Source organism: Aethalodelphis obliquidens, unplaced genomic scaffold, assembly GCF_003676395.1.
Source record: "Aethalodelphis obliquidens isolate GAN/ISIS:26980383/991018 unplaced genomic scaffold, ASM367639v1 scaffold5, whole genome shotgun sequence".
Lineage (NCBI taxonomy): Eukaryota > Metazoa > Chordata > Mammalia > Artiodactyla > Delphinidae > Aethalodelphis > Aethalodelphis obliquidens.
The window spans coordinates 63,760,987-63,786,855 of NW_020837949.1; the positions used below are offsets into that span (position 1 = coordinate 63,760,987).

General features: G+C 33.6%; 1 protein-coding gene across 8 annotated transcripts in view; it reads left to right on the plus strand.

Annotated features, from left to right (window-relative positions):
- Positions 1-25,869, plus strand: part of PHF14 (PHD finger protein 14) — a 198,273-nt gene that overhangs the window by 88,997 nt on the left and 83,407 nt on the right. The gene's annotated exons all lie outside the window — the stretch shown is intronic.

The window sequence follows — 25,869 nt, forward strand, 5'->3', positions numbered from 1 at the left end:
TGAACTAACTCATGGCACAGAAATTAAATGTTTCAAAAAGAGTAAGTTGATAAAATGCATATTAGTACTGTTACAGGATTTTAAATATTTGCTTCCAAAATGATGTCATTAAAAGTATAATTTGTTTGTTTTAATTCCTCAAGTAAAGGCACCTGTTTTTAAATTTCATGAGGTTTTTATAATGTCGCTGAGGAAGGTAATGAGAAAGTAAAAATTCCAGTAAAGAAACACAAAGTGCTTCAACAAAGTTGAGAAAGTCATATTAGGCCACTGTTTTTTGAAGTAGTTTATGTAGAATATCATGAGAGCTCTCCTGGAGGTTAAACTCATTTAAGTTTAAGGTAAATTAGTTCTAATGTCAGAAGATACACATGAATAATTCTGACTGCAACATAATTTTCTGATTTATGTAAAAAAAAGAAAGCATAAGCATAACAGAGTGGAGTACATAAAACAACAAAAATAAAAGAAAAAATTATAAAAACAGTCTTACGTAATGAAGAAAAATTCAGTCTAGAAGAAAATTCCCATGGGGGTTGAGGGTGGCATTATAGGGCATGATCATTTTGAAACACTAGTTAAAAACTTAAGAGACGTGGTTATACTCTTTAATTACTTAAACCTATGTAAATATCTACCTCTAATTTTTTTTTTTAAGATAGTAGCTTGATTCAGGCCTTGTTGCTATAGGCCCTATATGTTTTTGCCAGGTTTTTATTTTATTTTTTTGGTCATGTATTTGAAAGAAAGAACCTAGGAAATAAATACAATTTTATTTTAAAAGCCACTTAATACAAGAGCATCTCCAAGACATTGTATTATATAGTTGTTTTAAAAAAAATAGGTATCGGGCTTCCCTGGTGGTGCAGTGGTTGAGAGTCCGCCTGCCGATGCAGGGGACATGGGTTTGTGCCCCGGTCCGGAAAGATCCCACATGCCGCGGAGCGGCTGGGCCCGTGAACCATGGCCGCTGAGCCTGCGTGTCCGGAGCTTGTGCTGCACAACGGGAGAGGCCACAACAGTGAGAGGCCCGCGTACCGCAAAAAAAAAAAAAAAAAAAATATGTATCATCTTTCTTTGATTCTTGATAAGATTTTTAATTAATATTAGCCTTTCCTCTCATTTAATTAGTTCCTGTTATAAAATTTTCATCCTTAATTACATTATTATAACATTCCAGTGTCTGGGGTTTTTGTGAAAGTCTCGTGAAAGGTAAAGATATTTTTGTTACTCTAGAAATGATGGATATACAAAGCCTTTTTCCTTGGTTTTGCCTTGTTAAGAAGATAACATCACAGATTTTATGCAAAGGTTTTAAAAAGGTTATGAAGAGGGAATTAAATGTTTTATAAATATTATATATTAATAATGTTTCTGAGGATAAAACAAGCTGGATATAAAGCAGTGCCATCAAGTGTTTTATGGTTATAATATGATTGTTCTTTAAATATATACACACACACACACACAACACATATACACATTCAGTTTAAGCACATTGCTCTTGGGATAAAGAAGAATTTTATGTAGAATTTCATGTGTTCAGAAAGGTACTCATAAGCTAATATCTGCCATTTCCCTTAACATCTCTTTTATTTAGTAATTGGCACCATCATTTTTGCAAATCTGCCCCAAAAGTCCACACTTTTATGATTAAGTTGCATCTTAAATATTATGTATACACGCTATTTTTAACTTTACTTTAGGACATTTTAAATTACACTTTATTTTCCCTAAAGATATATTTCAGTGCTTGATCATTATACTTACTATGTATGTCTATTAAGTTCTCTTATAAAATTAAACTTCTTGGATCATAATTTAATTAATTTACTTAAATTTTTATTGAATTTACTGTATTTTCTCAAGTGCCTCTGAACTAATATACATGACTCTTTAGAATCAGCAGTTTAGCAGTTTTGATTTTGAAACCACACTTCTCTATGTAATTCAGGCTGTATAAAAAATTTCTTTCTTATTTTTTTCCTTTCTATTTCAGTTATTTGTATATGTGTATACATTAATTTACATGTATAATTTTTTAATATCACTAGGAAATTGCATTTAATTTATCAGTTAACTGTAATAATAGGTTCCAAATGTTATTTTCTGTTTTGTCTTTAAGCTTTTCTCAGGCCTTTGGCAAGTAATTTAGTATTTCTGAGTCTTAGTTTTTCCCTCTGTTGTACATGATCAGAATTGTACTATGCTCCATTACAAGCTTTGTGAGTAATTCTGTATGAAATAGTAGGGCAGTGGTATTACTTAGTAATTTAAAGAATACAGGGCTTCCCTGGTGGCGCAGTGGCTGAGAGTCCGCCTGCTGATGCAGGGTACATGGGTTCGTCCCCCAGTTCGGCAAGATACCACATGCCGCAGAGCGGCTGGGCCCGTGAGCCATGGCCGCTGAGCCTGCGCATCCGGAGCCTGTGCTCCCCAACGGGAGAGTCCACAACAGTGAGAGGCCCGCGTACCGCCAAAAAAAAAAAAAAAAAAAAGAATACATATATGTGGGCTCTGAAATAAGGTTTTCTGTTGGTAAATATGATACAGTAATAATATAAATGCATATTTTTTACTTTTCAGAGAATGTGCATGTTTTTGTATTTAATTATTCCTGCAATATGGAGGACAAAAAATTTGAATTTGTTGAAACACGTTCCCTAAAACGATTAGACTAATAAACTATTTCCGCTAAACATGGGAAATATGAAAATTACCACAAGGTGTTAAAGACAAAGATGGTTTACAGTATCATATGGATTTTTTTTAAAAAAATAGTGCTTCCTATTTTTGCCATCTACTTTTTAAACTTAATTAAAATTTGTCTGCAAAGTTTACAGTTGAAAATATATTCCTTTATGTTATTTAGTGCAATTAAATGCTGAAGGCCAAATTGAAACTGTCTTGGAATTGTGAGGTCTTTTGGGGTATTTATCTCCTTGCTGTGGATATTCATTGTTGGAGGTAGTTTTGAGCCTTTAGTGATATCTTACTTGGTTTTGCTTCCACAGTTCCTGGGACATTTAATGCTCAGTAAATGCTTGGTAAATGAACGACTATGCCACATAAGTAGTGACTGATTATTCTTTGCTGAATTAATTAAAAAAAAAACCTTTTACTATTATAATTTATTCCTAGAACAAATTGGTCACTCAGTGTAAGTATTTGATGAAGACGTTTAAAAGGCTTAATAAAGGAGGATTACTTTCCTGTCACTAAAGAATAGTGGATGAGTTTTTTCTGTGTATTAGATAAAGAACTGGGAATCACAGAGTTGAGATTAGTTGATACACTCATGTGACAGTAGAAATGATTCTTCTTTTTGGACATATTTAATTTTCAAAGGATAGATTTTAGAGGTAGGTAGGCTTTTCTTCTCTATAATTCTTCATTAAACTATCAAATTAGGAATAAGACCAAACTTGTAGGCCTCAAATTTTATCTTAACTGTGTAAACTCACTGTGACACATTTTATTACTTAATGGGAGATAGGAAGGAGCAAAAAGGTCTCCTAAAACTAAGAACCTTAAAATCCATTGGTCCTCTTAAATAGCATCTTTAATTTTTATCTTGTATTGTGGCCATTACTTAGAAGCAGTGAAGGTAGGAAATGATCTATGAAGCTATTTTACTTTTATAGCTAAGTTTACACCATTAAATGTTTGCTGTATTCTCTTCCTTATTTGAAGACATGGCAAGTTATATAGATATTGAACCATTTTGGTTACAAGGTTAGGATGTTTGTTTGGTCTGTCAACAATGTTGTTAGCACTTTTATTTATTTCACAATTTAAAAATATAGCTTCTGAGTGCCTTCCCCAAAACCAAATTTGATGGTATCATAAGTTATTAGGAGCACCAGCACAAATTCATATATATCAGATTTTTATTTCTAATATTAGTCTCTTTGATAAATCAGATTTTTAAATTTTTAATTACGTGTCCTGTTCTCACTGGTATGGAGGCTTATAGACTGCCTGGGTCATAGTAAGGGGTATTTTCCCCCAGAGATTTGATTAGACCAACAGAGCAAGGTTTAGTTGTAACTTTAGTTACTGTGTTCACAGAACATAAGATCACTTTAAATAGGTTGTTTTAGTGAATGAAATGAAACCTAGTTTCATTTCTTTTAAGAACAATTAAGATTGCATTTGATAGGTTGCTTAAAACAAATAGAATGAATTATTTTATTTTGATTATAGACTTACCAGTTTACTGTTTTTTATGCAGTTTATCACATAATAATCACTCTAAATGGTAAAATTTGCTTATTCATGTAGGAATATCTAATGATTGTAAAGTGATGGTGCAAATGTATATTATTTGGATACTTATAAATTAGAACTTAGAAACAAATAGAAATTTTAAAATTATTTGTCATCTAATAAATTTCAAATTATTAAAAACATTTCCTGCACAAAGACATTTCTGGCTAATCTTTTGTTTCTTTTCCTTACTTCTACCAACAATTTCAGGGATAGGTTTTAGGTTTTTGTTTTGTTTTGTCTTGTAACCCTGAGTCAGTGATTGGTATAGTACAAATTACTGTATTCTAAAGGATTGTTTCCAAAGTTTAGATTTCTAATATTTCTTTCAGTTGTGTGTGGTAAAATATATCACCTCTTGTCACCCTGATGTCCTGTGTGATATGCCTCTTTCTTCAAGTTTCACTGCTGTTAGCTCTGGAATATGTTTCACTTGAAAGTATGACCATCTTAAAGGCAAGATCTCTGTTTTACTTATCTTTACAGCTCCCATGTTCTTACTCCAAGTCACTGAGCAAGGGGTGCCTCCCCATGGTGGTTAGTGACTTACACACTTCATAGGAGGTTGCGTTAAGGAATCATTGGCCAGATATTAAATCTTCCTAATTTTTATTTTTAATATAAAATAGATTTAAAATAAAAATCTGATCTAAAAATAGATTTAATATACAAGGCAAAGATAAAGTAGCATATCAAGATGTCTCAGAAAGCATATAGACTTCTTGTAACCCATAGCCTGTGGAAATATGCTGCCTAATTCTTTTAACAGGGAAGATAGGGCTTCCCTGGTGGCGCAGTGGTTGAGAGTCCGCCTGCCGATGCAGGGGACACGGGTTCGTGCCCAGGTCCGGGAAGATCCCACGTGCCGCGGAGCGGCTGGGCCCGTGAGCCATGGCCTCTGAGCCTGCGCGTCCGGAGCCTGTGCTCCGCAACGGGAGAGGCCACAACAGTGAGAGGCCCACGTACGGCTAAAAAAAAAAAAAAAAAGGGAAGATAAGTGTAGCATTCTAAATACAAGTTGATGAAGCATTAGGAATTATTTGAAAATTTAAACAAAGGAATATAATTATGACCTGAAACTTTGTTTTCTTAGATTTTTAACTGTTTAAAAAACTTTTACATTTACGTTATTTTTTGAATAAGCATTATAAGAAATAGTTTATAGAAACAGCTTTTCAAGGAAATTCTGATATGAATACCAAACAATAACATCATCTAATGCTTAAGTAAAATTGCAATTCAATAAAATTCAGGACACCTATTTTTGTCACATTCTGGAGGGTTTAACGTAATTATGTCCCTATTTTGAGACAATATTTCTAAATTTTCATTTTGTTTAACAGTTTATTTTTAAGGTTTTTGATTTAAAAACAATAAATTATCCGTTCTACTTTAGTTTTGAAAGTTTATTATAGTTTTTGAAAACCAGGTCATTTAATTGTATTAACTTAAAAAAAAAAAACCAACTAGTTAATTGAATCAGCTTAATACCAGAAGTAAAACTCTCTAAGAATGCCAATATTTAATATATGAATAATGCTAGAATGTGTGAAGAAATCAGCCTGAGCATTAATAAACAAAAGATAGTTTTCTTTCTTTTTTTTTTGTCAAAGATAAGTAGGAAAAAATGCAAATATTACAACTACTTAAAGTTTCATAATGTATCACCCTTCCTGATATGTTTTTTTAAATAGGTATTTTGACAAAATATGATCTTAGTAATTTCGGTATAGACCAAAAAATTAAAAATCAAGTAACAAAAATGGCTGTATCTACTTAGAAACATAATTATATGTGCTTTATTTCAGTGTTTTTAAATCCAGACTGTGTAAACTACTTAGAGAAACAATAATTCAACTTCCCAAAAGTTGTAAATTCTGAATTAATGATGAAACAAGCTTAAACAGTTTCATGGAAATATTTTTTTCAATTATTAAAATGTATTTATAAATTGTCTTGTCCGATTCAGGTCTCAGGACAATATATTTTCCTATTTGCTCAAGCTTAGAATATATAGGAAGTAGTTTCAGAATTGCCAACCCAAACCACGGCAAAAAAGTAAATCTAAGTTCAGTAGTTGTTTGGGTGTGTGTGTGTGGTAAAAGTTACATACAATGAAATGCCTAAATGTTAAGTGAATAAAGTAGTGAATTTTAACAAAAGCATGCACTCATGTAACCCCCATTTCTACCAAAGTATAGAACATTTTCATCACTCCCCAAAAGCTGTGCCCTTTCCTGGTCAGTCCCTCTTCTCAAAGGCAACCACTTTTCTATTTTTTTCCCTTATAAGTTGCCTCCTATAGAGTTTCATATAAATGGCATGTTTAGTATTTATTCGATGTCTGCCATTTTAATGAGTGTGTGAGGGAATCCCACTGTGGTTTTAGTTTGCATTACCCTGATGTATAATGATGTTGAGCACATTTTCATGTGCTCACTGGCTATTTGTATGTCTTCCTTTGTGAACTAATTCTTTTGCTGATTAAAAAAAAATTGGGTTGTATGTTTAGTATTGAGTTATAGGAGCTTTTAATATGTTCTGGATTTAAGTTTTTTTACAAATACATGTTTTTCAAACATATGCTCCTTATCTATGGCCTGCCTATTCATTTTCTTAATGGTGTTAAAGAGCAGAAGTTACTAATTTTACTAAGTCCAGTTTAGCAACTTTTATGATTATTGCTCTTGTTTCCTATCTAAGAAGTCTTGGCCTAGGTCCAGGTCACAAAAATTATCTCCTTTGTTTTCTTCTAGAAGCTTTATGATTTATCTTTTATATCGAGATATGTGATTCATCTGACATTAATTTTTATGGTCTCAGGTAGAGTTAAGGAAGGTTTGTTTACTATCCCATGTGGGTTTCCAGTTTTCCAGTGCCATTTGTTGAAAACGCTTGCCTTTCCACATTAAGTTGCTTTGGTTCCACTGTTAAATATCAATCGACTTTTTAAATGAGGGTCGATTTCTAGACTTTGTGTTGTGTTCCATCAAGCTATGTACTTATTTCTGTGCCAGTACCAGTCATCTTGATTCTTGAGGCCTTATGATAAGCTCTTTTGTTTTTCTGGATCCTTTGCATTTTCATATGAGTGTTAGAAAGAGCTTTTTATTTTCATTAAAAAGAATAAAGTCTGTATATAATACCAAAAAAGCACAGGCAGCAACAGCAACAACAAAAATATATAAGTTGGACTTCATTCAAAATTAAAAATGTTTGTGTATCAAAAGAATCTATCAACAGAGTGAAAAGGCAACCCACAAAATGGGAGAGATATTTGCAAATCATATATCTGATGAGGTATTGATATCAAGAATATAAAAAGCACAAGAAATCATTCACAGCAATGAGGAAAAAACCTGATTAAAAATGAGCAAAGGACTTGAATAGACATTACTCCAAAGAAGATATACAAATGAGTAATAAGCACATGAAAAGATGCTAAACATTAATCATTAGTGTAACTCAAATCAAAACCACAATGAGATACTGCTTCAGACCCATTAAAATGGCTATTATTAAACAAACAAACAAAAATAGAAAAATAAGTTTTGGGGAGGATGTGGAGAAGAAGGAATTTCATTTCTGAGTGTATACCCAAAAGAATTGAAAGCAGGGACTTAAAGAGATACTGTACATTCATATTCATGGCAGCATTATTGGCAGTAGCCGAATGGTGGAAGCAACCCAAGTGTCCATCAGTGGATGGATGGATAGACAAAATGTGGTATATGTGTACAGTGGGATATTATTCAACCATAACAAGGAAGGAAATTCTGACGCATGCTGTAACATGGATGAACATTGGAGACCTTATGCTGAGTGAAATAAGCCAGTCACAAAAGAACAAATGTTGTATGATTCTACTTAATATGGGATACTTAGTCAAGTTCATAGGGAAAGAAAATAGAATGGTGGTTGCCGGGAGCAGGGTGACTGTGGAGTTAGTGTTTAATGGGTACAGAGTTTCAGTTGGGTAAAATGAAAAAGTTCTGGAGATGGTTGGTGGTGATGGTTGCACAACAGTGTGAAAATACTTAATGCTTCAGAAATATACACTTAAAAATGGTTAAAATGGTAAGTTTTATGTATATTTAACCAAATTTTTTCAATAGAAGCCTACTGGGATTTTGATTAGCTTTGTGTTGAATACATGGATGAATTTGGGGGAACATTAACATCTTAACAGTATTGTTTTCTGATCCATGAACTAGGTATATCTCTACATTTATTCAGATTTTCAAATATCCATTATTTTTTCTCATTGGATGTTTTTGTAGTTTTCATTGTAGAGGTCTTGTATGTCTATTATTAAATGTATTCCTAAGTATTTAATGTTTTTTGATGCTATTGTATAAGAATAAAATATGATTTCTTTTAACTGTTTATGCAAGTTTTGAGAGCTACCAGGAGTTGAGGTAGTCAATTAGGATCACAAGCTAAGCTGAAAGTTACAATTAAAATTATTAATTTGTTGCAGTAGTATAAGCAAGAGGCCAAACAGGAAAGGTTGCTGGTTCCCGGAATGTTCCATTTCCCCCCACTGATAAGGGTCTAATGGATCGGTGCCGAAATGGGAAGGGGTTGGGGCATTAAGGTCACTACTGAGGCAGCCTGGACAGAAGGTCCTTGCTGTTTAATGGACCCAGGGGCTGGAGGGGAGGAAAAGGAGAAGCGGTAGGCAATAGAACAGTACTGAGTCGGTGGAGCAAAGTGTCTTTAAGACCCCTCAATGAGGAGATCTTGGCAGAGGTGCACAAGCAGTCTTTCAGTCTGGCTTTTCCATTCCCCACGGAAAGAGGCCTCAAAAGTTGGATCAGCCTTACAGTCCTGGGATAAACCCCTCTTGGTCGTGAGGTATTGCCTCTTTTATATGTGTATTTTTTATTTTTGGGATTTCATTTGCTAATATTTTGATAAGGGTTTTGTGTCTCTATTCACGAAAGTATTATTCTTTTAATTTCTTAAGTCTTTATCAGGTTTTGTTATCAGGTTATATTGGCGTTCTAAAAGGTGTTACAAAGTATTCTGGTTTTTTTTTTTTGAAGCATTTTTGATTGATTTTATTTCTTCATTGAGTTTTCATTGAATTCCTCAATGAAACCATCTGGACCAGAGTTTCTTTGTTGGGACGTTTTTGGTAATTAGTTCAATTTTTAAAATAGGTAATAGAGCTATTGAAATTTTTTCTTTTGTCTTATGCTAGTTTTGGTAAGCTGTGTTTTTTCAAGCAATTTATTCATTTCATTTCAGTTGGAAGTTGCTTCTTTTCTTTAGTCTTGCTTTTATTTTGAATGTGCACTACAACTATTTGCTTGAGACTTTCCAGCTTCCTATAATATTGTGGATCATATTCTCTTCTTCCTTCTAAGACTAGGTCAGTATTTACTTCTTTCATGTATCCTTCCAGACTTACATGATCCCATAATGATCTTTTTCTTACTTTGATTGCCCTTGGGACCCACATAAAATCCCACATCATGCTGTTATCCACTTGCTTGCAAATTGTCTATGAATTTTTACTTTTTTCACTAGATTAGGTCAGGCCTTCTATTTAGTCATGATGATTTCCTTAGTTTATACAATATGGCACAAGAAGTTAATTCAGAATAAATGCTTATTAAATTATTTACTGATGCATTGCTAAATCTGTATGCATTGCAGCTTTATACACTGAAATAGTATGTAATCTCTTTGAGGGCAGAGACATTTCTTTAAGTCCAAATTGATTGTTTCTTTTCATTTTTAATTATTAAAAACAAACTTTAAAATAGTATATATATGTTGCAAACAACAGCAAAAAAGAGTGGTAAAAAATGGTTTCTGATTGACTGCGATTACTTCACTCAGAGTAGGAGATCTCAATTAGTCCAAGCTTCTCACTTGCCAGTGCTGGCAAGTCACTTAATCTCTATGGATCTCAGTTTTCTTATTTTACTGGAGAAGATACCAGGCTATATCATCTCTGAGGTCTAACACACTAGCTCTGATATTCAAAGGTTATGTGATATTCCAAGTTCCCAAATAAATACTGCCTATGTGTTTACATTCCGTCACAGCTCTCCTGTAAACACCTACTTTCAGAATCTCTTGCTAGAGTATTCTGTAACTGTGTAGAATATGATTAATGATCAAGTCTCTTAGAGTGGAAGCCATTCTTGTTGCCCTTTCTCTCATTTAGCTAGAGAGGAGTGGAAGTTATTTCCTTTGATAAAGCGTACTTCCTTTGATAAAGAGCAAATATCTCTTTTCTTTTTTAAAATAACTATATTGAGATCTCATTTTCATACCATACAAATTCAGCCATTTTAAGTGTAGACTGTAGTAATTTTTAATAAATTTATAGAAGTGTTCAGCTATCACTACAATCCTATTTTAGAGCAATTCCATCACCTCAAAAAGTGCTGTGCCTCTACACTGTAAATCCTAGCTTCCACCCCAGCCCCAGACAACCATGGCAAATGTTCTCTTGTCTCTGGTTCCTCATAGCCTATTCCTTTTCTCATCCTTTTTTTTTTCATCTTAATATTATGCTTATACATGTTTCTTGTTTTGGGTTTTTTTTTTTTTTCAAAAAAAGTTTAATGCACTAAAGGCAACAAAGATTCTTTTCTAGAGGAAACTTTAGTCAGGTTACTGAACTTTCTCCTCAGCTCATCTGTATATTTCCTTATAAAGTCCAGTGTTAGCAAGAACCCTGCTAAGTTACTTTAAGCAGAACCCCCCACCCTTGATATCTGATCACCCTAGATACCTGATCAGGTTCCTCATCCTCTACTATTCTGATCACCTTGGCCTGTCTTAAGCAAAAATCCTTTTAGGTCAGTTTAGCCAGAACCCCCTTAGCCCTGATGTTTCCGCTTACTAATTTTCTATCCACTGATCCCCACCGTGTTCTTTGGCTATAAATTCCCACTTGCCCGTACTGTATTCAGAGTTGAGCCCAATCTTTCTCCCCCAATATAAAATCCCATTGCAGTGGTTCTTAAATCTATCATGATGGTCCTAAATAAAGCCTGCCATACCATCTTGAACAGCTGTCATTGAATCTGTTTTTTGTTTAACAAAGGAATTTCTAATTAAAGAGATATTTCTAATTAAATATGAGTCTTGAAATGTGAACAAATTACTCCATTTCATTCCTTCTTCAGCTTGATATTTTACATTGGATGTTTTTAAAACAAGCCTGCTAAATTTATGTGACGAGCCTAAATGTTATTAAATTTTAAAGTCTTTCTACATTTTGGGAGAGAGTTTTATATAATGGATGATTAAGTGGGGATTTATAGACACTCTGCTGGGTATGAAACCTGTTTCTGTTATTTGTGAACTCTGCCTTTATGTTCCCTGTGGCTTAGTTTCTTTATCTGTAAAATAACCATAATCAGTAGTACCTAACCCATAGATTGTTGGAGGATTAATTGAGATAAATACAAGTAAGTGGCTTGGCACAAGTGTTAGAGAATTCTAAATGCCTTATATATGCAAATGACAACTGTAATAAACCATTTATATAATGCTTACTATGGGTCAGGTACCTAATGTATACATTTTGAATCATTTAATCCTTACAGCTTCCCTGTTAGGTGAGCAGTAGTATTATCTCCTTTGAATTGTCAGAGAAACTAAGGCATAGGGAGCTTAAATAACTTCCCAAAAGAAAGTAGAGAATCACTCAGATTCAGGTAGTCTGGCTCCAGAGCCTATGCTCTTAACCTATACAGTCTCAACATAAATTTACATTTCAGCTCCCTGGTAGAATAAAACTTGCCTTTGTTAAATGTATTTGTTTCAGGCTAAATGATGACATCTCTTTCAAGATCATATCTGATGTTCTGTTTATATTATGGTTTTCAAGACTATTTGATGTTCATTGAGATTGCAGTGCTATAATCTTTATTCTTCTAACTATGCTATTTGATTTTCTTTGATATTAAAAGGACCTATTTAAATAACTACTTTTCCTTTTTAACTTTAGATGTTATTAAATTATCCTTTATTTGTATTTATATTAAATGAGGATCATAGCACTTATAATAAATCCGACCTTTGTAGATGTTTATCTCTGGGACATTTGTGTTTTTTGTTTTTTATTTTGTTTTCGGCTGTGTTGGGTCTTAGTTGAGGCATGCGGGATCTTTCACTGCAGCGCGGGCTCTTCGTTGTGGCATGCAGGCTTCTTGCTAGTTGTGGTGCATGGATGGTCTTCTCTCTAGTTGTGGTGCATGGGCTACAGAGTGCGTGGGCTCTGTAGTTTGAGGCACACCAGCTCAGTAGTTGTGGCACACGGGCTTAGTTGCCTCGTGGCATGTGGAATCTTAGTTCCCTGACCAGGGATCGAACCCAAGTACCCTGCATTGGAAGGCAGATTCTTTACCACCGGACTACCAGGGAAGTCCCTGGGACATTTGCTTTTAACAAAATATACTCTGTCCTTTTTTAGCTGCAAGTTACATCTTTTACAAATAACTTTAAGATTGAAGGATATATGAATATTATATTCATTCATGTATATGAATGAATATAATATATTTACATTGTATTTATGTTATATATACACACATTAAAATGGCATATGTGTACATACTTAATTCACACATATGATACATAATACCATATATATTAATTGAAGTTGCTATTTGTGAAGATCTGTTATGCCATCTATATTTTTACCTTTTTGGTCACAAGTAATTTTAATTGTGATCATCTATTTACTGAATGCTTTTGTAGTCCCTCTATCTTGAAGAACAACGCACATCGCTCTAATTATAGATGAAGAAATCTGAGTATACAGGCACAATGATGTGAAATTTTAGAGAGGTGAGTATTTGCATTAACCACCAGTTGTGCGGGGGTGGGGAAACATGACAGCACAGTGTAATTACATTTGGTAGATCAAATTTGGAGAATAGATATACCTCACAGATAGCCTCTTGATTACCTGTGATCTGAGGGTTTTGTTTTGTTTTGAGAAGAGAGGTCATTTAAATGAGTAGAACAATACGAGATAATAGACAAAGAATTGCAGTCCTTTGAAATTTAGTGAGCTTAGCAAACAAGAACATTGTTATTTCAGAATCTTCATAAAATAAATGTCAGTTTGTTCCTTAGTTGAGAAGTTTTGCATCAACTTGATTCCTTCTTCAGCATATGTGAAACAGAGACTTAAATCTCAAGAAATACATAACCTCAGAATTATATAACCTTAGGGTGATCTTGTTCAGGTTTTAAAACGTGCGTGTGTGTGTGTGTGTGTGTGTGTCTGTATTATAACATTGTTGTATTTAAACAATGCTTTCATATTTCTATCTCTATTTCACGATTCAAGATAAAAATGAGAAGATTTCAAGCCTCATTTTTTCCCTCATTTCACCTGATTCACTTATTCTTTATATGTGATACGTGTTGTTAGTATAACTCTACTTTTCTACTTAATGTTGTTGACGTATATGGAGAGGTTGTTAATTAGGAAAACCAAGAATATAATTTTCTTGCTTATTAAGGACAGTTTCTCTCTCTCTCTTTTTTTTTGTGGTAGTGCATTTAGTATTTATCTTAATAGGCTCAAAAAATGAACCTCACTTGACAACTTAATTAGGTAACTAACCAGGAAAAATGGTGGGGAAGGTATAGGGCTAAAATTGGGAGGTTGAAGACTGTGTCAACCATGAGGATGCAGATAACTTTTCTGGGAACCAGTTGTCTCATAAAATGAGCAGTGTGTTAGATTGATTTGAAAATCCTTTTTAATTTTCACATTCTATGATTTTATTATACCATAGGAATGAAGAAAAAGAGAAAGAAATTCTGGGATTCTGAATAATTTACAGCATAAACCTCCCACCAACAGTGCTATTTTTTATTGTATTAACTCATAATATTTTTTCTAATTTTAATTCAGTTATATACTTTATAGGTCATAGCCTACCAGAAACATATGAGTTAATTATAAGGCAGCCACTTTTCATTTTTTACTAATTGAGATATAGGTTTGTGAGGAATGGTTTATAGTAGAAAATGTTTTCTTTCAATCTGAAAAGTTTTTTTTCTTCTTAACTCTGTAAAACAAAATATTATAGATTGAGCTTTTAAATAGACTAAAACATTTATAGATAATAATAACATGCTATTTGGATATTTATAGCATATCTCATATTTACTGTAGCTTTATAGCTCCTAATAGGTTTACATGTATGATGTATGGTTCCTTTTCATTTTAATTCTTAATTTTTCTTTTAATTCTTCATTTTAATCCTTTTTGTGAAACAGTTTCAAGAAGCAATTACACTTATCCTAAATTGGAAGGAATTAATATTATCAATTTCTGAATTAGCTCTTCCTATTTCAATGCAGTTAATAGGATTTAAAGTTAAATATAGTATACATGTACACAGCAGGCTCCCATTTAAAATGAGTTTTCTCCAATTCCGGCCTCACTTTCTAGACTGACCTCCTGTAAGAAAATACACAATCAAGAATTAGGTTGACATTGTGAAATGACTTGGTAGCTGACTTTTATCATTGCACATAAACTGCACAGTTATTCTAAGTCACAGTATCACTTTCAGTCAGATAACCACTAAAATCACTGCACTGTGGTTTCCTGAAAATGCCATAATCCTTCAAATGCCACATTAAACTGAGAGAGAAAACCATCAGTAGTGCCTGCACGGTTATGTAGAAGGATGAGCTATGAACCAAGTGAAAAGATGTTCTGGCAGAACAGTAACCTTTCCCTTGATGTGTGCATTTCCCATTACATTTTTGACACAGAATGTTGCAGAATGATTTAATGGTGGCATTTTGTTTTGCTGACTCGTTTTTTCATTAAAAAGAAACCAAAGTTTAGGATAGGAATGTAGAGGAAGAGTGACCAAGCACTGAATTCTATTACAGGAATCTGTTTTCAAAATAAATAAGTTAAATTTGTTTTAGGAACGTGGCTTTTACCCCTTAACATTTTATGTTAACTGTGATAGACAAATCATTTAGTTTTATTATATCTTTAAAACAATGTTGTTTGTTCTTTAAAGTTAATTTTTTTCCTCCATTGTTCTCCCCTCTTCTTTTTTCCTTCCTAGTAACTCTTGATCAGAAATGACATGTCAATAAATAGGAAAGCTTTGTTCAGTAATTACATAGACTGCACATATCGCATGTAACCCAGAAAGTGTCCTACTTTTTATTGTCACTTTAGACGTATATTACTAGAGCTGATTTTACAGAGAAACAAAGTACGAATATCACTGGTCTAAAAGATCAATGCCTATTAACTTTGAGAGGACACATTTCTATTGGGAATGAAGTCATAAAGTTGTCCCACATAAAAGTAGTACAAAGCTTTTTTGCACCTATGAAAACACGCTGAGAAAGAGAAAGAACCTTGCCAAAATATATTTTGTAAGACTTGCAGCATTGGACTTTCAGTTTTAATGTTAATATGGAGTGCCTGGATATGGGCCCTGCCACACAATTATTTAAAAAACAAAAACAAAAACTTGGGAATTTATTTTGCAAATACATATTTCTTAAAATCTCACTTTTGATAAAAAGATACATCAGATAGTGTTTGACTAAACACTACTTTGGTCCCCCCCATCCCCCAGGATTATAAGAATATTCATAAAAGGTGCAATTTCAACTAAAGAAATGGAAATTTGACTTGGAATTTCTCACTCAGTATGCCCTTTTTCCCAGCTGACTAACTTTTTAAACAGGAGACTGTCGCTCTTTATGAACTCTGTTAAGTGTCCATTATATTTAGTTTCCTGATGTGCTTTAATTCTGCTGCTCTTTCTTCCAAATGTCACAAAATGGAAGGGTTTACATTGAGTTCAACAATTCTTTATCTTCAAACTGTTACCTAGATCAAAAGAACTAATCAGAACAATATGCAGTGTGGATATATGTTTTCAACTAAAAGTGACTTAGGGGCTTGTTAGTGATATAATTAAAGTATACCTTACTGAACAAATACCTTTATTTTTCTTTCCTTTCCTTTCTCTCTTTCTTCCTTTTTTCCTTTGTTCCCCTTCCTTTCACCCTCCTTCCCTCTTCCTTCTTCCTTTCTCCTCCTTCCCTTCCTCTCCCCCCGACCCCGTCCCACCACCCACCCGCTCTCTCCATCATCAGGACCAGAAAGCCACAGAAATTTGTTACATAGAAATAATGTGTTTTCTGAAAATTCCCACGTAATGGGAACTCAGTATAGGATTACCCGGAAAGATAATTGGGAAAAAAAAACAACAAAAAAACAGTGGTAAGCAATAAAACCAATGAAGTTGTAAAATAATGGGTAGGTTTAAGTAAGTAGGGAAGAATGGAGCAAGACATTCCAGAAGAGAAAAGAGACTTTGTAAGCATACTCAGGAAGATGGGATGTCCTTTTATGGCAGTAGGTAGTTTCAAGCAGAGATCTGTGCAGAATTATTTGACCTAAAATAGCACAATTTATGGTTGTTTTTTGGGATTGTAACGTTACATAAGTAAGATATAAAAAGATACTTTATAAGATGCTATTTCCATAACTATTACTATTTGCTAAAAATGTAGTTAAAAATAATTACAAAACTTAAACATGTTCAGGAAGAAAATATATACACACATACAGTACACATACATTCTGGAAAAAATAAAAACCATTAGTAAAACAAATGTTTTGCGTATACAGATAACCTTTTATTTCGGAGATACTGTCATACTGGATTTAGAACGCATTTATTAATTTATCAGGTTGTTTTTTAAGTACCAAAGCAATATATGTTGTTTGTAATCACTTAACTAATAAGTGTAGGGCTTCCCTGGTGGCCCAGTGGTTGAGAGTCCGCTTGCCATTGCGGGGGACATGGGTTCGTGCCCCGGTGCAGGAGGATCCCACATGCCGCGGAGCGGCTGGGCCCGTGAGCCATGGCCGCTGAGCCTGCGCGTCCGGAGCCTGTGCTCCTCAATGGGAGAGGCCACAGCAGTGAGAGGCCCGCGTACCAAAAAAAAATAAAAATAAAAATAAGTGTATAGAGGAATGTTATTTTCACCCTACTTACTCAAAACCCTGTCCATTTGGGGTAACAGACATAGTTTAGTGTATATTCATCCATACTTCTTTCTTCTATGTGCAAACAAAAAATTCAGGGCCCATTGGCTGGCCTCCTCCCTCTCTCCCTTCTATAGCTTTTGTAGGCTTTACTCTGAAATTTGTTTTTTGTTTTTTTTAACTTGAGAACACATAATGGACTTTTTCAGTAAATATAGAACTAAGCCAGTCTTTTAAATAGCTACAAAATAATGTGGATGTGCCATAATTAATTGTAGTATTTCCCTATAAGTAGAAATTCATGGGTTTTTTTCTGTTTGATTTCTATCCCAAACTGAGTTTGCTAGACCAAAGTATATGCATATTTTACATTTTAATGGATACTGTTATTTCTTTTCCCAATAGACATGATTGTGTGAGGATGTTATTGCATAAGTTTTTGAGAGTCTGGTGGGTAGAAATTGACACTTTGATTTTATTTTGTGACTGCCTGTGAGGTTGAGTGTTTATTCATATATTGATTAGCCATCTGGATTTTCTCATCCATGTGTTGTCTTTCCACATCCTGTGCCTCTTTATTGAGATGTTTTCTCTTTTTTAAAAATGAGTTTATCACATATCTTTGTATAAGTTGCAGATCTTTTCTTTCAGGTATTTTGGTGTGTGTTTGTACTTTGCTTGCTGATGGTACTTTTTGCAAAATTGAAATTTTAATTTTTGTATGTTGTGATATTTATGTCTAAAAAAACTAATACGATGTGTTATTATGACAACCAACTAATATCTCATACGTTATTTAAGCAGGCAGTGCATATTATTTGTCTTTGCCCTTTAGATGATCTTTGTGCAGTTTTGCTTGAAATATTTTTAAAGATCTGAGTTACTATGTCATTAAAAAATAATTTATTTTACATTTTTGCATTAGCATAATATAAAACTGTTATTTTGCTTTACTAGTATATGTCAAATTCTTCTGTTGATTTAAAAACATAATTTGTTTTACAGAGACTGTATTTTGTTAATTTTATGTGTTGAGAATGCAAATTTTCAAGCATGTTGAAGCTACTTGTCAATGTTGTAACCTTTTGTATGGTGTTTCAGACCTTGAGGAAGTTGAATACATGTTTGGTGATTGGACCTTGAGGAAGTTGAATATATGTTTGGTGGTTGATTACAGAGGCAAAAATTATTGTTTTCATTGAAGAAGTCACTGGCAAACTCTGAATTGCTAAATTCAATGGCCTTTTAATTTTCTATGTACTCTTCGTATTTGGTCTCATTTCAGCATTTAACATTGGTGACCAACGTTCCTTCTTAAAACTTTTGGTTTTCATAGTTTCAGTGTTTTACTCTAGTTCTTATCAGTGGCAAAACTGTGGTTCAAATAGTTGTATTTGGGAACCAAATTATTTGGGTTCAAATCCTCGGCCAGTAGTTATTAGTTTTGACTTTGAGTTAGTTATATTCTCTCTGTGCCTTAGTTTCCTCATTTATAAACTGGGAATAGTAATCACTCCTATCCATGGAATTGCTGTGAGGATTAAATGAATAGAAATAGAAGTTATATGCCTTCATTAACTCCCTCTTAGTCTATTACAGTAACCAGCACCTTTACTAGTTTGAATGTCACCAGTCTCCATCTAGTTGTATAAAGAATTTGTTCATGTTGTACTTAAATTTGTCCAGAAGCTTCTCATTTCTTACAAGGTAAATCCAGAGTTTAAAACATGGCTTCTAAGGCCCTCCAAACCTGACCCCAGTCTTTTTATCTTCATTTCAGTTATTCACAGCTCCAGATAACCTAGTTCTCCTTCCTAAAACTTTCCTGTTGGTTTCATGCCATCTTGCTTTAACTTTAACTTGCTCTTATCTAAAATGATGGCCTGTTTTTCTCTGGAATGAGGGCTTCTCAGTCATTTATATTTAGTCTATATTTCTTGTTCCACCCATGATTCTTAGTGTATAAATACCATATCTTAATAATTAAGTTAATTTTAATATTCCCAGTCCCAGGCTCCATGCTTATGACATGGTATGCCCTTTACATAACTGTAGAGAATAGAGAATCTACAGATTTTAATTAAAGTCATTCGTATTTAATATTTTAGAGTAACAGTCATCAGATACTAGTGGTAACTTGGCTTAGTTACGTTATTTTTATGTACAAAATGTCAAAGCCTTATTTATTGGGTTGGCCAAAAAGTGCCCTCGGTTTTTTAAGTAAAAATAAAAGACACATTTTTCATTTTCGCCAGGAACTTTATTGACCAGCATATTCACCCTTTTGTTCCACTACCCTCTGCCGTTTTTCAGGCAACTTCATAATTCCATCTTCCCAAAACTTTTTATCTTTTTGAGCAAAGAACTGTTCCAGGTGCCTTTTACAGTCTTCCAGGGAATCAAAATTTTTTCCATTAAGAGAATTTTGTACAGACCTAAATAAATTGAAATCTGAAGATGCAATGTCTGGTGAATACGGTGGATGAATCAGAACTTCCCAGCCAAGCTGTAGCAGTTTTTGCCTGGTCATCAAAGAAGCATGTGGTCTTGCGTTATCCTGCTGGAAGATTATGCGTTTTCTGTTGACTAAATCTGGATGCTTTTCGTCAAGTGCTACTTTCAGTTGGTCTAATTGGGAGTGGTACTTGTTGGAATTAATCCTTTGGTTTTCCAGAAGGAGCTCATAATAGAGGACTCCCTTCTACTCCCATCATATATACACAACATCACCTTTGGATGAAGACCGGCCTTCGGTGTGGTTGGTGGTGGTTCATTTCGCTTGCGCCACGATCTCTTCCATTCCACATCATCGTACAGTATCCACTTTTCATTGCCCATCACAATTTGTTTTAAAAACGGAACGTTTTCATTACATTTAAGTAGAGAATCGCATGTGGAAATACGGTCAAGGTTTTTTTCGCTTAACTTATGTGCAGCCCAAACATCAAAGTGATGAACATAACCAAGCTGGTACAGATGATTTTCAATGCTTGATTTGGAAATTTTGAGTATGTCGGCTATCTCCTGCATGGTATAACGTTGATTGTTCTCAGTTAATGTCTCAATTTGATCACTGTCAACTTCAACTGATCTACCCGACCATGGAGCATCGTCCAGCGAGAAATCTCCAGCACGAAACTTCACAAACTACTTTTGACACATTCAGTCAGTCACAGCACCTTCTCCCTACAATGCACAAATCTTGTTTTGTGTTTCAGTTGCATTTTTACCTTTCTTGAAATAATAAAGCATAATATGCTTAAAATGTTGGGGTTTTTTCCTTCCATCTTCAACGTTAAAATGGCTACACAAAAATTCACCAATTTTGATAAGTCTTTTTTTTAAATGCACGCTGATATGACAGCGGTCACATACACTCTAACAAAATTGTTTCGAATGAAATTAAAAACAACTAAGTGCTACTAGAGCCATCTTATGGAAAAAAACAAATGAAACTTTTGGCCCACCCAATAGATCGGGATAGTAGTTTTTGTCATACTTTGCTTTGTTATAGTTTGTGTAGTAATTCAGTTCATTTTTTTCTTCATGGCTGTATTGTTCTATGAGTTAAGATATATTTAAAGTCTTAAATGAGTTTTATTACCCTTAACATTCCTCTTGTGTTTCTAAGGATAATACCTACTTCATTGAAATCTGAATTATCTTTAATCTGAAAATATGTATGTTTACCATTAATTTTTGCTAATTTTAACTGCTTGGGCAATGCAGAGTCAGTTAAGTTAGATCTGACTAGGTCATAATCTAATTTTAGTCAGAGTAGAGGAAATAAGACTGTACTTTGTTTTATAATTTTAATGGTCTGGATCTCCTTTCCATTTTAATCTGAAAGAAGATTATTAACAGGTTGAGAATTTCTAATTTGGCTTCTGGGGTAATTCCACAGCAATAAAAGACACTGTGGTTCTTTCTTTACCTTTTTTTTTTTGTTTGTTTGCTTTGTTTTTTGATGTGAAACTTGAACCTTCATTCCTGACAGCACCTATTTCCATTCTTCTCATGCGCCTTATTTCATCACCTTTTCTCTTCCTTCTTCATATTTAACAAATGACCTCGTCTCCTGCTTCACATAGAAAACAGAAGCCATCAGACAGAAATGCCTAAACTTTCTGACATGGAACCTGTAACTTACGTATAACCTTATTGATATCCATAGGTGTCTCTCTTCCACTACCGTTCCCTCTCCTCTTTTCATAACAGTACAGTAGAAGAGGTGTTCCCTGTCACTTTTATCCAACAAGTACTCTTAACTCCAACCTACCAAACTATGTGGATTTTCTGACATACTTTTTAAAAATTCCTCTGTACTTTCCTTCTGCATCAAATTTTACCCCACATATTCTCTCCCTGATAAATTCCTACTTACCTTTTAACACTTGCTTTAATCCTCTGTTAATCTTTTTTGTTTTGTTTTGTTAATCCTTTCCTTAACCTGCTCTCTCCTACTCATCAAGCAAGATAGTCTGTCTACCTGATATGCTTCATTGGCAGTTTATATAGGCCTCTATGCTAATAATACTTACCACTCTGTATTGAATCTCTCCTATTCAGGGTCTTACACTTTTGTTCACTTGACCCCTCCATCAGACTGTGAATTTAATGAAGAGTTATACTTATATTTCAAGTGCTGGGATAAAATTTGGCATACTATAATCTTTCCGTAATTCTTTGGATGGATAGTTTGTAAAAGATCACTTGGTTAGTGTGAATTAGGTTTAGGACCCAGACCTCTTGACTTTAGCATTCATTATCATACTGTTTCTACAGGTTCTGTGTTATTATGTCCTTACAATAATCCTACTCTTGTTAAAGAGACTATTATAGTGCACAATTGTGTCCTTGCATGCCCTATTAACAGTATTATTAGTTTTAATGAAATGTTTATACTTTTTAACACTTTTAGTCTAGTATCTGGACTGTTCATCATTTTAGTTGTCATTTTAGTTTTAGAGAATATAGCTAAATATATAAATAAATTATATTTAGAGAATATAATAAATATAATATTATAAATATATTTTTTATATTTATATTTTATAAATATAAATATATTTATATTTATATTAATAAATATAAAATAAATAAATATAATAAATTATATTTAGAGAATATAATTTCTCTAAATATATCTCTAAAATATATTTAGAGAATATAGCTCCTTCTGCACAAGTCTTTTCATTGTTTAAATACTGGAAATAACTTTTGCAGTGTCATGTCACTGTATGTCATTGGGTTTCCACATTTCCCTTTTGTGACAGTAGCTACTTTTATTCTGTGACATTTAGTCTGGTCACTTGAGTGGAAGTGGTACAAAAAAACTTAATTCTTCATGCATTGCTTGACCTTTAATCTTCACAGTCACATCTTTTTAAATTCTGCACCCATTATAGTAGTAGTAGTATAACCCATATATAAAATTGCTCACTTTATAAATTTCCTACTTCTTGTTCTGATGTTGTTTGGCTGTCTTAAATCCCTGAAAATAAGTTTTGGTAACGATGTGTGGTTTATTGATATCAGTCAGACATGTTATCTGTGGGCAAACTTTTCAGTCTCATTAAGCCTCTTTTTATACTGGTAAATAAGAATAACTCTTCTTTTATATATAAATATATATAAACACACATATATATACATAAAATATACATAACATTGCTCCCTTTATACTTCTTAACGTGTAGTACTCGAAGATACGAATTAGATTTGGGGGAATTTCCTGGCAGTCCAGTGGTTAGGACTCGGTGCTTTCACTGCCGTGGCCAGAGTTCAATCCATGGTTGGGGAACTAAGATACCTCAAGCCGTGCAGTGCGGCCAAAAAAAAAAAAAGTTAGATTTGGAATTAGATTGTTTTCATCTTGTTTTTTTATCTTTATCAACTACAATTTTGATTTATACTGACTTTATTAGTTAATAGAACTAGAGTTAGAAACTAGAACACAGTAAGTGAAATAATTACCAGAATCTTCTCAAAATTGCCAGAATTTTCAAAAGATTCATTTACTGTTAAATAGGATTTTTTTTTCATTTTAAAACCCTGCGTATTTAAAAGAAAGAGAAAAGGTTCTTGTGATCTTTGTTCCTTTGCCAAAACAATACCTTTTCTCATTTACCCAGATTGGTTATTATGATATTTAATTCTATGCTAGGCAATGGTATGTTGTCATTTAACCAAAGTTTGTTTTATTACACCCTTACTTTAATTCTTTGGTGAATGAAAGTAAAGAAAGAAATTTGGAAGAAAATTAAGAAGTGAATAACCCAGGTTCTACAGCCTTTCTTTCATAGATACTCTATCAGTTACACAATTCTTTATAGTTTTCCTCTGAACCTTATCTGAATACTCCATAGTTTCTTTAAAAGTTGAAATTCAGAACTCTGGAAACATTTTTTAATGAGGTACTTAATGTATGTCTATATTCTTAAAATACTTAGGCAAGTTTGAGAAAAATTACCTCATGACTATACTATTAAACAACTGTATGATTTGACTTTAGTATAATATTGTTCATGTATTGTGTGTGTGTATATGTCAAAGATAATACATGAAGGGCCCTAAGTGTGTACAAAGATAATACATGAAGGGCCCTAAGTGTGATTTAGCCAGTTTTGATACATTGAACTACATAAAAGTAACTCTTTAAGTATGTTCTCTCCAAATAATAGCAAGTGGAGGAGGACTTCTGCTTTGAGTGAAATTGTTAGGCACTCCCTGTAGCGCTCAGTAAATCAGATGGACACAGACAGCTGCACAAGGAAGATAGGCCTAGGAAAGACTAAATAAGTGGGGTTCAGTCACATCCAAGTGAAATTATATCAGTCAATGACTTTCTTTTTAAGTGATTGGAATCTTCCAGACCCATTTCTTTTGTCAGTTTACTCATTGGTGTCAATTATTAAAGAATTGAAAAATTGCCTGATTATATCAAGAACCTTGTTGTGACATGACCTGTAAATGTAGATCTTTTTAAAAGGAAAGTTCAGTTTCATGTAGTGAGAGCCTTGAGCACTCTGACCAAAAATTTATTTGACTGTGCTTTTGACGCTTTCATTTGTAAAGAAAGTATAGAATCTATTTTCTCTCTATTTTTTTAAAAATAATATTCCTATGTTTATTCTCATCAAATTTATTTTCTAAACTATTCAATATTTATTAAGGATATTAAAATGCATTTATTTATTCATACATCAAACTGTTATATGGAAGGTATATAAGAGACATCAGAATTTAGAGGATGATGGGAATATTCCTAAAAGGATGAGGGAGAAATCTTATGTAAACCAAGGAGAAATTTGAGTTGCATCTTGAAGTATGTATGAGCAGGTTTCAGAAGATTGAGATGGGAGGTACCAAATCCTTCAAGAGAATGAATATGAATAAAGAAATAGCGTGGGATCCTTGGAGTCATTTGTAATGTAGGTTAAAGGTAGATTGGGGCCTGGATTCAGTCTAAAGATTTTAAGAGTCGTAATGGGGATTTATTGAAGGTAAGAGATAATAGGGAGAATAGTCCTTTAGGAGATTGATATTGTGGTGGCCTGTGTGATGAAGGAATGGGCAGCTGGAGATAGACCAATTTGGGGGCCTAGAACTTAGACTGATGGAAAAATAAATGGAAAGGATTCAGTAGATTCAGGAGACGTAAGTTCACAGTAGAAGTTACAGCAGATAATTAACGAAAATGAGGGGGCAAGGAAGAAAGGGGAGGGTTAAACCAAACTATCCGACATTAAGGTAACTAATTTGAAAGAATGGTGATACCAATAACAGAAAGATTAGTGGCTATATTTATTTTTTGGAGACAAATACAATAGGTGAATGACATCATAGGGAATTGTGAGGTTTCTTTTTAGGAGTTATTGAAGTAGAAATTTTCAGAATGCACTTAAAGTTATGTGATTATAAATACAGAGAGGAATCCAAACCCTGGAAATAGATCTAGTAACTGTTACAGATCTGTTCTGTACAACTCAAGTATCCAATCCTAATTTTCCTACCTTTAAGTAAATGACTGTGTCTCTGTGTCTCTGAAGGTCTGGTAAGGAATCATGTTCCATAAGAACAGAGGAACTGAAAGAATTGGGTAGATGTCCTTGGTTTAGTTGGACCACAGGCTGAGTCCAGAGAAATTGAATTATCTCATAGGAGATCCTCAAGATGAGATTGTTTAATATTCTGTGGGGTTTTTTTTAAAGCTTTGTTTTGGTGACCACAGTATTTATGTGTACAAATAATATTTGTCTGTGCTTAGTTGAATGTCAACTGGAATATTTGTAATTTGTCTCCTACCTCCCTTTATTTTTTTTAGCTTTTGTTTCTATGCCTCTTTCTTTGTGATTTCTTCACAGCAGCTGAATTTAGTCTACTTTAAGGCTCTTAATCTTTAGGGTACATTGAAATCACCGGAAAGGCTTATTAAACCACAGAATTTCTGCTTTGGACGCTCTGGAGTGGTGCCCAAGAATTTGTATTTGTAATAAATTCTCAGCTGTTGCTCATTCTGATGATTCAGGGACCATACTCTGAGAACCACTGCTTTGTTCCAGAAGCCC